Genomic DNA, 9,630 nt, shown 5'->3' with positions numbered 1-9,630 from the left:
CAAATTTTGACCATGTTGAAGCTTGTGAACTTGTCACTTGTCAATTTCCTTTAAGGCTGAACAATATTCCATTGTGTATATATACCACATTATGCTGAGTCATTCATCTGTTGGGTACTTGGGTTGCTTCTACCTTTTGACTATTATAAATAATGCTACTTGGAACGTGGGTATACAAATAGCTCTCCAAAATCCTGATTTCAACTGTTGGGGGTATATACCCAGAAGTGAATTGCTGAATCATATGGTAATTCTATCTTTAATTTTTTGAAGAAGCACTATACTGTTTCCTGTAGTGACTATGCCATTTTACACTTCCACCAACAATGCACAAGGGTTCCAATTTCTTCACATCCTCACCATTTGTTTTCTGGGTTTTGTTTTGCTAGTAACCATCCTAATAGGTGTAAAATGATCTTATTGTGGGTTTGAGTTGAATTTCCTTAATTAGTGATGTTAAGCGTCTTTTCATGGGCTGTTGGCCATTTGTATATTATCTTTGAAGAAATATCTATTCAAGTCCTTTGCCCATTTCTTAACTGGGTTGTCTGTTTTTGTTGTTGTTGTTTATGTATTCTGGATATTAGCCCCTTATTAAAGGATTTGGAAAATACTTTCTCCCTTTCTCCCTTCCTCAGTGAAGTCACCTCTTCACTGAGTTTGAGTCTTTTCCATACAAGCCTTAAATTTAGTAGTTCAACTTCTCTATTTTTGCTTTTGTCCTCTACAATAAATCATTACCAAATCCAGTGTTACAAAGCTTTCCCCTTATGTTTTCCCCTGAGTTTTACAGTTTTAGCTCTGAGGATGTTTAGGTCTTTGATTCATTTTGAGTTATTTATGCTGTAAGGAAAGGTTCCAACTACACTCATTTGCATGTGGATATCCAGTTTTTCCAGTACATTTGAAGAAACCGTTCTTTCCTCCATTGAATGGTTTTTGACACGGTTGCCAAAAATCATTTGACCATATATGTGAAGGTTTATTTCTGGGCTCTCTATTGGTCTGTAGGGCTCTTTATGCCAGTATCTTACTGTGGCTTTGTAATGTTTTGAAACTAGGAAGTGTAAGATCTCCAAATTTGTTTTCAAAAATTTCTTATTCAAGTATAATTAACATACAGGATTAGTCTCAGGTGTATAATGATTCAACAATCCTATACATTTCTCAGTGCTCCAGATAAGTGTACCTCTAATCTCCTTTATTTCACCCATCTCCCTACCCATTTCCCCTCTGACAACCACCAGTTCTGTATTTAAGAATGTTTCATCTTTTTGTTTATTAAATTCCACATAGGAGTGAAATCATATGGTATTTGTCTCACTCTGACTTGTTCTTTTTCAAGTGGTTTTGGCAATTCAGAGTCCTTTAACATTTCATATGAAGTTTTAAGTATTTTATTTCTATAAAAATACCATTGAGATAGGGATTGCATGAAACCTGTACATCAAATTATGAATATAATGTCTTCTAATTTATGAATGTGAGGTCTTATTTTTGTCTTTCATTTTGTTTTAGTATACAAATCTCTTGCCTCATGTTTCTATGTATTCTTGATGCTATTGTAAGTGGGATTGTTTTCTTAAATTGTTTATACATAGAAATACAACTGACTTTTTATCTTTTTATATCCTACAACTTTACTATTCTATAATGTTTTTGTGTGGAATCTTTAAGATTTTCTACATACATGATTATTTGCTAACAGATAACTTTACTACTTCCAATTTGGATGCCTTTGACATTTTTTCTTTCCTAATCGCTCTAAGATTTCCAGTATGATAAATGGGAAGTGGCAAGTGCAGGCATCCTTCTGTTCCTAATTGTGCTTTTATTATTTCTAATTCTACTTTGAGAGCACACATGAGTGGGGGAGGGTCAGAGAGAGCAGGAGAGAAAGAATCTTAAGTAGGCTCCACACCCAGTGCAGAGTCGCATGCAGGGCTTGATCTCAAGACTGTGAGCTAACCTACTGAGCCACCCAGGTGCCCCTGTTCCTAATTTTAAAGGAAAAGCTTTCAGTTTTTCCACAATGGAGTATGTAGCCTTCATTATGTTGATAGTTCCCATTTATTTCTGGTGTGTTTTTATCATGAGAGGGTATTGAATAGTGTCAACTTGTTTGCATCAGTCAATGACTGTAATTTCTCCACTTTCATCCTGTTAATGTAGTATGATTTTTAAGCTGCTGAACCATCCTCGAACTCCAAGAATAAATCCTGCTTGATCATAGCATAAAATTCTTTTAATGTGGTGTTGAATTGCTTGCTAATATTCTAAGGATTTTTACATCAATATTCATATTGGTCTGTAGTTTCTTTGCAGTATCTTTATATGGTTTTGAAACCAAGGTAATGCTGGCCCCCTAGAATGAGTGTGGGCATTATCTCTCCTCTTCAATTGTTTTGGAAGAGTGTGAGGAGTATTGGTGTCAATATTTCTTTAAATGTTTGGTAGAATTCACCACTGAAGACATCTGGTTCTAGGATTTTCTTTGGGAGGTTTTTGATTACTGACTCCATCTCCTTATAATTCATAAGTCTAATCAGATTTTCTATTTCTCCATGATTTAGTTTTGGTGGTTGTTTCTAGTAGCTTACCTATTTTATTTAGATTATCTAATATATTCAGTATACAACCGTCATATTTTTCCAACCAATCTTACAGGTGTAAGGATTATAATATCCCCTCTTCTAGTTCTGAGTTTTAAAGTTCTTAAATTCCAGTCAACAGTTTAAAATTAGTTTCAGGTGTACAACATAGGAATTCACTACTTCGATACAGTGCTCATCACAACAGGTGTACTCCTTAACCCCCCATTCACCTATTTAACCTGTCCTCCTACCCACTCCCTTCTGGTAGCCATCAGTTCTCTTAACTAAGAATCTATTTCTTGGTTTGTCTCTTTTTGTCCCTTTACTCATCTGTTTTGTTTCTTGAATTCCACATGAGTGAAATCATGGTATTTGTCTTTCTGACTTTCATTTAGTACTCTCTAGTTCCATCCATGTCATTGCGAATGGAAAAATTTAATTCTTGCTGAATAATATTCCATTGTACATATATATTGCATCTTTATCCATTCGCCAGTTGATGGATACTTGAGCTGTTTCCATAACTTGGCTATTGTTAATGCTGTTATAGACATGGGGATGCATGTATCCCTTTGGATTAGCATATTTGTATTCTTTAGGTAAATACCTAGCAGTGCAATTGCTGGATTGTAGGGTAGTTCTATTTGTAACTTTTTGAGAAAACTCCCTACTATTTTCCAGAGTGGATGTACCAGTTTTCATTCCCACCAACAGTGCAAGAGGATTCTCCTTTCTCCACACGCTTACCAACACGTTTCCTGTATTGACTTTTATCATTCTGACAGATGTAAATGTAGTTTTGTATTTCCATGATCAATGACGTTGAGCATCTTTTCATGTGTCTGTTGGCCATTTGTATGTTGTCTTGGGAAAAAGGTCTATTCATGTTTTCTGCCCATTTTTAACTGAATTATTCATTTTTGGGGTGTTGAGTTTTTGTAAGTTCATCACATATTTTGGATACTAATCCTTTATCACGTAAGCTATTTGCAAATATCTTCCCATTCCACAGATCGACTTTTAGTTTTGTTGATTGTTTCCTTCACTATGCAGAAAGATTCCACCAAAAACTGCTAAAACTGAAAGAAATTCAGTAAAGTTACAGGATACAAAATCAAGGTACATAAATCTGTTGTATTTCTAAACAATAACAAAGCATGAAAGAGAAAAATAATCACAGTTGCACCCAAAGCAATAATATAAGCTAGGAATAAATCTAATCAGAGGGGTGAAAGATGTGTACCCTGAAAACTATAAAATACTGATGAAAAAAATTGAAGACAACACAAATGAAGAGATTTCATGCTTAAGAATTGGAAAAAATATTGTTAATGTCTATACAACCCAAAGCAATCTACACATTTAATGCAATCTCTATCAAAATACCAACTGTATTTTTCTGAGCTAGAACAATCCTAAAATTTGTATGGAATCACAAGACCCTGAATAGCCAAAGCAACCTTGAAAAGGAAAAGCTGGTGGCATCACAATTCCGGACTTCAAGTTATATTATAAAACTGTAATAATCAAAACAGTATGATACTGGCACAAAAACCAATACAGATCAATAAACCAGACTCAAAAATCCAGAAATAAACCCACAATTATATGGTCAATCTTTGACAAAATAGGAAATGATATTCAATGGGAAAAAGTCTCTTCAACAAATGGTGTTGGGAAGGCTGGACCACTTTCTTCTCTTTGTCTCTCTTTGTCTCTCTCTCTCTCTCTCTCTCTCTCACTCACACACACACACACACTCACACACTCACACACTCACACACTCACACACTCACACACTCACACACTCACACACTCACACACACACACACACACACACACACACACACACACACTCACTCACACACACTCAAAATAGATTAAGGGCCTAAATGTGAGACCTGAAACCATAAAAATCCTAGAAAAGAACACAAGCATTAATTTCTCTGACATCAGCCATAGCAACGTTTTTCTAGGTGTGTCTTCCAAGGCAAGGGAAACAAAAGCAAACATAAACTATTGGGACTTCATCAAAAACCATTTCTGACTTTAGCTGAATCTTTTTGCTTAATCAAAATTGACAAACCTTTAATTAGATTGACTATTTCAAAGAACCAACTTTTGGTTACATTGATTTTTCTACTTTCTTTTTCATTTATTTGTTTTAATCTTTATTTTGAGAGCAAGAGAGCAGGGGAGGGGTAGAGAGAAGGGGAGAGAGAATCCGAAGCAGACTTCATGCTGTCAGTGCAGAGCTAAAACCCATGAACCATGAGATCATGTATGGCCTGAGCTGAAATCAAGAATTGAATGCTCAGCTGACTCAGCCACTCAGGCACCCCAATTTCTGCTTTAATCTTAAGGAGCAAGAAAACAAATTATTTCCTTCCTTGTGCTAAACTTGTGACGTTGTTTTGAAATGTTTTTTAAAATATATTTACAGCTATGAATTCCCTTATCACTCCTTTCACTACATCTCATTAGTTTGGGCATATATCTTTTCCAGATATTTTCTGGGCACATATTTGTCTTCAGATATTTTCTAACTTCCCTTGTGATTTCTTTGATCTATTAAGATTGTGTTGTCTAACTTCCACATGTTTTTGGATTTTCAAGTTTTCCTTCTGTTATCACAAGGGAATGAAACTAGAAAATCTTAACATTTCAATCTCTTCAAGTTTATTAAGTCTTGTTTTGTGGCCTAACATATGGCCTATCATGGATTATGTTCCATGTGAGCTTGAGGAAAATGTGTTCTTGGATAGTGTCCTATAGATGTCTGTTAGGTACAATTGGTCTATAATGTTCAAGTACTCTATTTCCTTACTGTGGTCTTATTCTATCCATTATTGAAGTGAGGTATTGAAGTCTAGAGCTATTTCTCCCTTCAATTCTGTCCATGTTTACTTCATATATTTAGGATTTCTGATGTTTGCGTAAGTTTATCATTGTTAGGTCAATTCACTATCATTCACTATACACTGTTGTTGGTTTCTTGTAACAGTGAGACTATCTTGTCTGATATTACTATAGGTATCCCTGCTCTTTTGTTCCTATTTGGATGGAATAGCTTTTTCCATCCCTTCACTTTTAACCCGTGCATATACTAGATCTAAAAGGAGTCTCAGGTTCTACATGTCAGGAGTTTAGAAGTCACTACTCTGTCCTTATAAGAAAAGTTGAACAGATTGGAAAAATTGACATTTTCTTAGATCTACAAGAGGGGGGACGATACAAGGTAAATTGCCCCAAGATTAAAGAAAGCAGGAAAATACAGGCTGTCATGGTTTACCAGGGCCAATACAAGAAAAACTGTAAGAACCAGTGCTGGATAGGAAAATCTGAACTGTAATTCACAAATTTCTGAAGGCTTAGTGCAAACAACTCTGAAAGTTAAACTCTACAGGGGCACACTGTCATGAAATTTACCTCCTGAATTCAACCAGGTTTCCACAGTAAATACTGGAGACAAATTCCCTCAGGTTTCCTGCATGAAGAGGGGGAAGAGGAATCCTTTTGAAACATGCCGGAGAACTCTATTTACTAGCAAGGCCTACCCTCAGGGGAAACTAGTTAACTAGAGCTTAGCCTTCTGGAGTACTAGCAGAACCTAACTGACCTGGAGAAGGGAAATCTCCAACTCTACACATTCCAACCTGTTCTACCAAAGGGTGGAGAAAAACTGAGAAACATTTGAAATCTTGTCCAGAGGTTCACTAAAAGACTTAGACCTAATGATAGGACTATAGAATATTCCCTCATCTTCCCCCACATTTCACTACCATGTTACTGGAGTCCTATTTACTGTGCTTTTTACCTGGTACATCAGTACTTCCTATCAAAAAATTGCAGTGATAATTTCACAATATATACAAATATTGAATCCTTGTTTTGTTCACCTGACACTAATGTGTTATATGTCAACTATACTTCAATTGTTCCAAAGGAAAAAAAAAAGGTGGGGGAGGCCTGGGTGGCTTAGTTTGTTGGGCATCCAACTTCAGCTCAGATCATGATCTCAGTTTGTGAGATGGAGCCCCATATCGGGCTCTGTGCTGACAGAATGGAGCCGCTTGGGATTCTCTCTCTGCTCCTCCCCTGCATGTTCCCTCTGAGAATAAATATTTTAAAAATTCAATAAATTACAATACCTATGAAAGGAAGAAAAACAGTTTGAAGAAACAGAGCAAGCATTAGAACCAGACATGGCAGGGATGTTGAACTGGGAATATCAGACTGGGTATCTAAAATAACTGATTGATATGCTAAGGGTCTAATAAATCAGGTAGCATGCAAGGACAAATAGACAGTGTAAGCAGAGCTAGAAGAACAAAGAAATGCTAGAGATGGGGCGCCTGGGTGGCTCAGTCGGTTAAGCGGCCAACTTCGGCTCAGGTCACGATCTCGCGGTCGGTTGAGTTTGAGCCCCAGGTGGGGCTCTGTGCTGACAGCTCAGAGCCTGGAGCCTGTTTCAGATTCTGTGTCTCCCTGTCTCAAAAATAAAAAGGTTAAAAGAAAAAAAGAAATGCTAGAGATATAAAAAAAATAACAAAAGTAAAAAATACCTTTGGGATTACTTATAGACTAGATACAGCTGAAGAAAGAATCTGAGCTAGAGAATACATCAATATGATCTTTAAACCAAAAAGCATAGACTTAAAGTCCAAGGACTGTAGGGCAACGACAAAACTACAACACATGTATAATGGGGCTATCAGAAGTAAAAGGAACAGAAGAAATGTTTAAAACAATAACTGAGAATTTCCCCCAAATTAAATTTCAGACATCAAACTACAGATCCAAGAACCTCTGAACCCAAAGCAGAATAAAATCTCAAAACTTACACCTAGGCATATTTACAAACTATAAAAAGTCAAAGATAAATCCTCAAGCCAGAGGAACAAAAAATTACACCTGACTTTTCCTTAAACTATTTAAGCAAGAAAATGGAATGAAATATTTAGTGTTGAGAGAACCTATCATCAACCTAGAATCATGTACCCTCCAAATATCTCTCAGAAGTGTGGAAGAAAGAGTCTGACAAGTTAAGGGAATTCATTGCCAGTAGTCCTACCTTTTTGTAAGAAATGTTAAAAGTTCTTTAGATCCCAAAGTTTTCTCAACTGACTTAACAGTCAAAGTTTAGAACCCCAGTCCAAGGAGTTGGCTGGGATGGGGAAAAATCACAATTGCCCTTCTGTCATCCCAGAATTTTCAGGAATATATAAGCTCTTCATATACCTGGATGGCCCTCAGTGATCCTGAAGGAGTCTGGAAATAGACGGCACAGATGAGACCAACCTGGAGTACTAGAAGCAAGGCCAGCCATATGACTTGCATGGGCTGAGTGAAGGTGAAGATGGCACTCTGATGACAAGTGAAATGACCTCTGCCAGAGGCCCTACCACTGAGTCTGAGGCTGGCCTGGGCAAGGCCAGCTAGGAGCGTTGGTCTACAGAAGCAGCTCAGCATTCAGCTGTGGAAATAGCAAGGGTGGTAGAGGGGAGTCTTTCCCAGAGGCCCCTTATAAAGACCTCTGTGAGAGGAATAGCCCTGGGAGATTGAAGCACTATCATTAGAGATTTCTCTAACTTTAAAAAGACTACATAAAGTTCCTAAGGTTTCTTTTTTTTTTTTTTTTTTTTAGCTTTATTGAGGTATAATTGAAATAGAAAACCATAAGACTTTAAGTTCTTTAGAGAAGAAAAATATAGGTCAAACTCAAACCTATATAAAAAGGGAAGAACATTAAGGAATAAGTGACGGTAAAATAAAGTGAGTCACTTGTAGACAGCATATAGTCAGATCCTGTGTTTTTATTCATTCTAATCTTTCAACCAAGTAGTTTAATCGATCTACACTTAAATTATGGATTTTATTTTCTGTATGTCTTAGTTTTTCTGACTTCCATTTCCTTCCTGCCTTTGTGTGCCTTTGATTTTATTTTTTGTAGTGACATGTTCTGATTCCCTTCTCATTTCTTTTTGTGTATACTTATATAGATACTTCTGAGGCTACTATCAGGATTATATAAAACACCCTAAACTATAACCATCTATTTCAACTGATAACTTCAGTGGAATACAAAAAGTACTTTACAGTTCCATCTCCCATACTTGATTTTCTATCACAATGACCTCTAGATTATATACCAATTAACATAGGTTTAGTTCTTATGCTTTCATCACTTATATTTTATAAAACAAGAGTTATGAACCACATTTAAAATGGCACAGGCTTTAATATTTGTCCATATATTTACCTTTACCAGAGAACTTTATATTTTCATAGGGCTTTGAGTTCCTGCCTAGCATCCTTTCAATTTGAAGGACTCTCTTTAGCATTTCTATAGGGGCCAGTCATGAACTCCCTCAAGTTTGTTGTTTTTATCTGAAAATGTATTCCTCATTTTTGAGGACAGACTTTCTGGATAAAGTATTCAATTTTTTTTCAGCACTTTGAATAAATCATCCCATTGACCCATTGACTTCTGGCCTATAAGTTTTCTGCTGAGAAATCCGTGATAAAGAACCTCTTGTATGTGGGGAGTCACTTTTAAGATTCTTTGTCTTCCACTTTTGGCAGTTTGATTGTCTCAGTGGAGAGTCTGATTTTTTTTTTAATTTTTTTTTTAACATTTATTTTTGAGACAGACAGGGCATGAACAGGGGAGGAAGAGAGAGAGAGGGAAACACAGAATCGGAAGCAGGCTCCAGGCTCTGAGCCATCAGCCCAGAGCCTGACGCGGGGCTCGAACTCACGGACCGCGAGATTGTGACCTGAGCCGAAGTCGGACACCCAACCGACCGTGCCACCCAGGCGCCCCTTTCTGATTTTTATCCTACTTGGAGTTTGAGCATCTTGCATTTGTACACCCATTTCTTTCCTCAAATTTGGGAAGTTTTAAGCCATCACTACAAGAAAGCTCTGTCCCTTTCTCTTCTGGGATTCCTATAATGTATATATTGGTCCATTTGATGTTGTTCCATAAGTCCCTTAGATTCTGTTCACGTTATTTAATTTGAAGAGCAAAAAG

Source organism: Neofelis nebulosa, chromosome 6, assembly GCF_028018385.1.
Source record: "Neofelis nebulosa isolate mNeoNeb1 chromosome 6, mNeoNeb1.pri, whole genome shotgun sequence".
NCBI classification, from domain to species: domain Eukaryota; kingdom Metazoa; phylum Chordata; class Mammalia; order Carnivora; family Felidae; genus Neofelis; species Neofelis nebulosa.
This window is presented reverse-complemented; position numbering follows the sequence as displayed.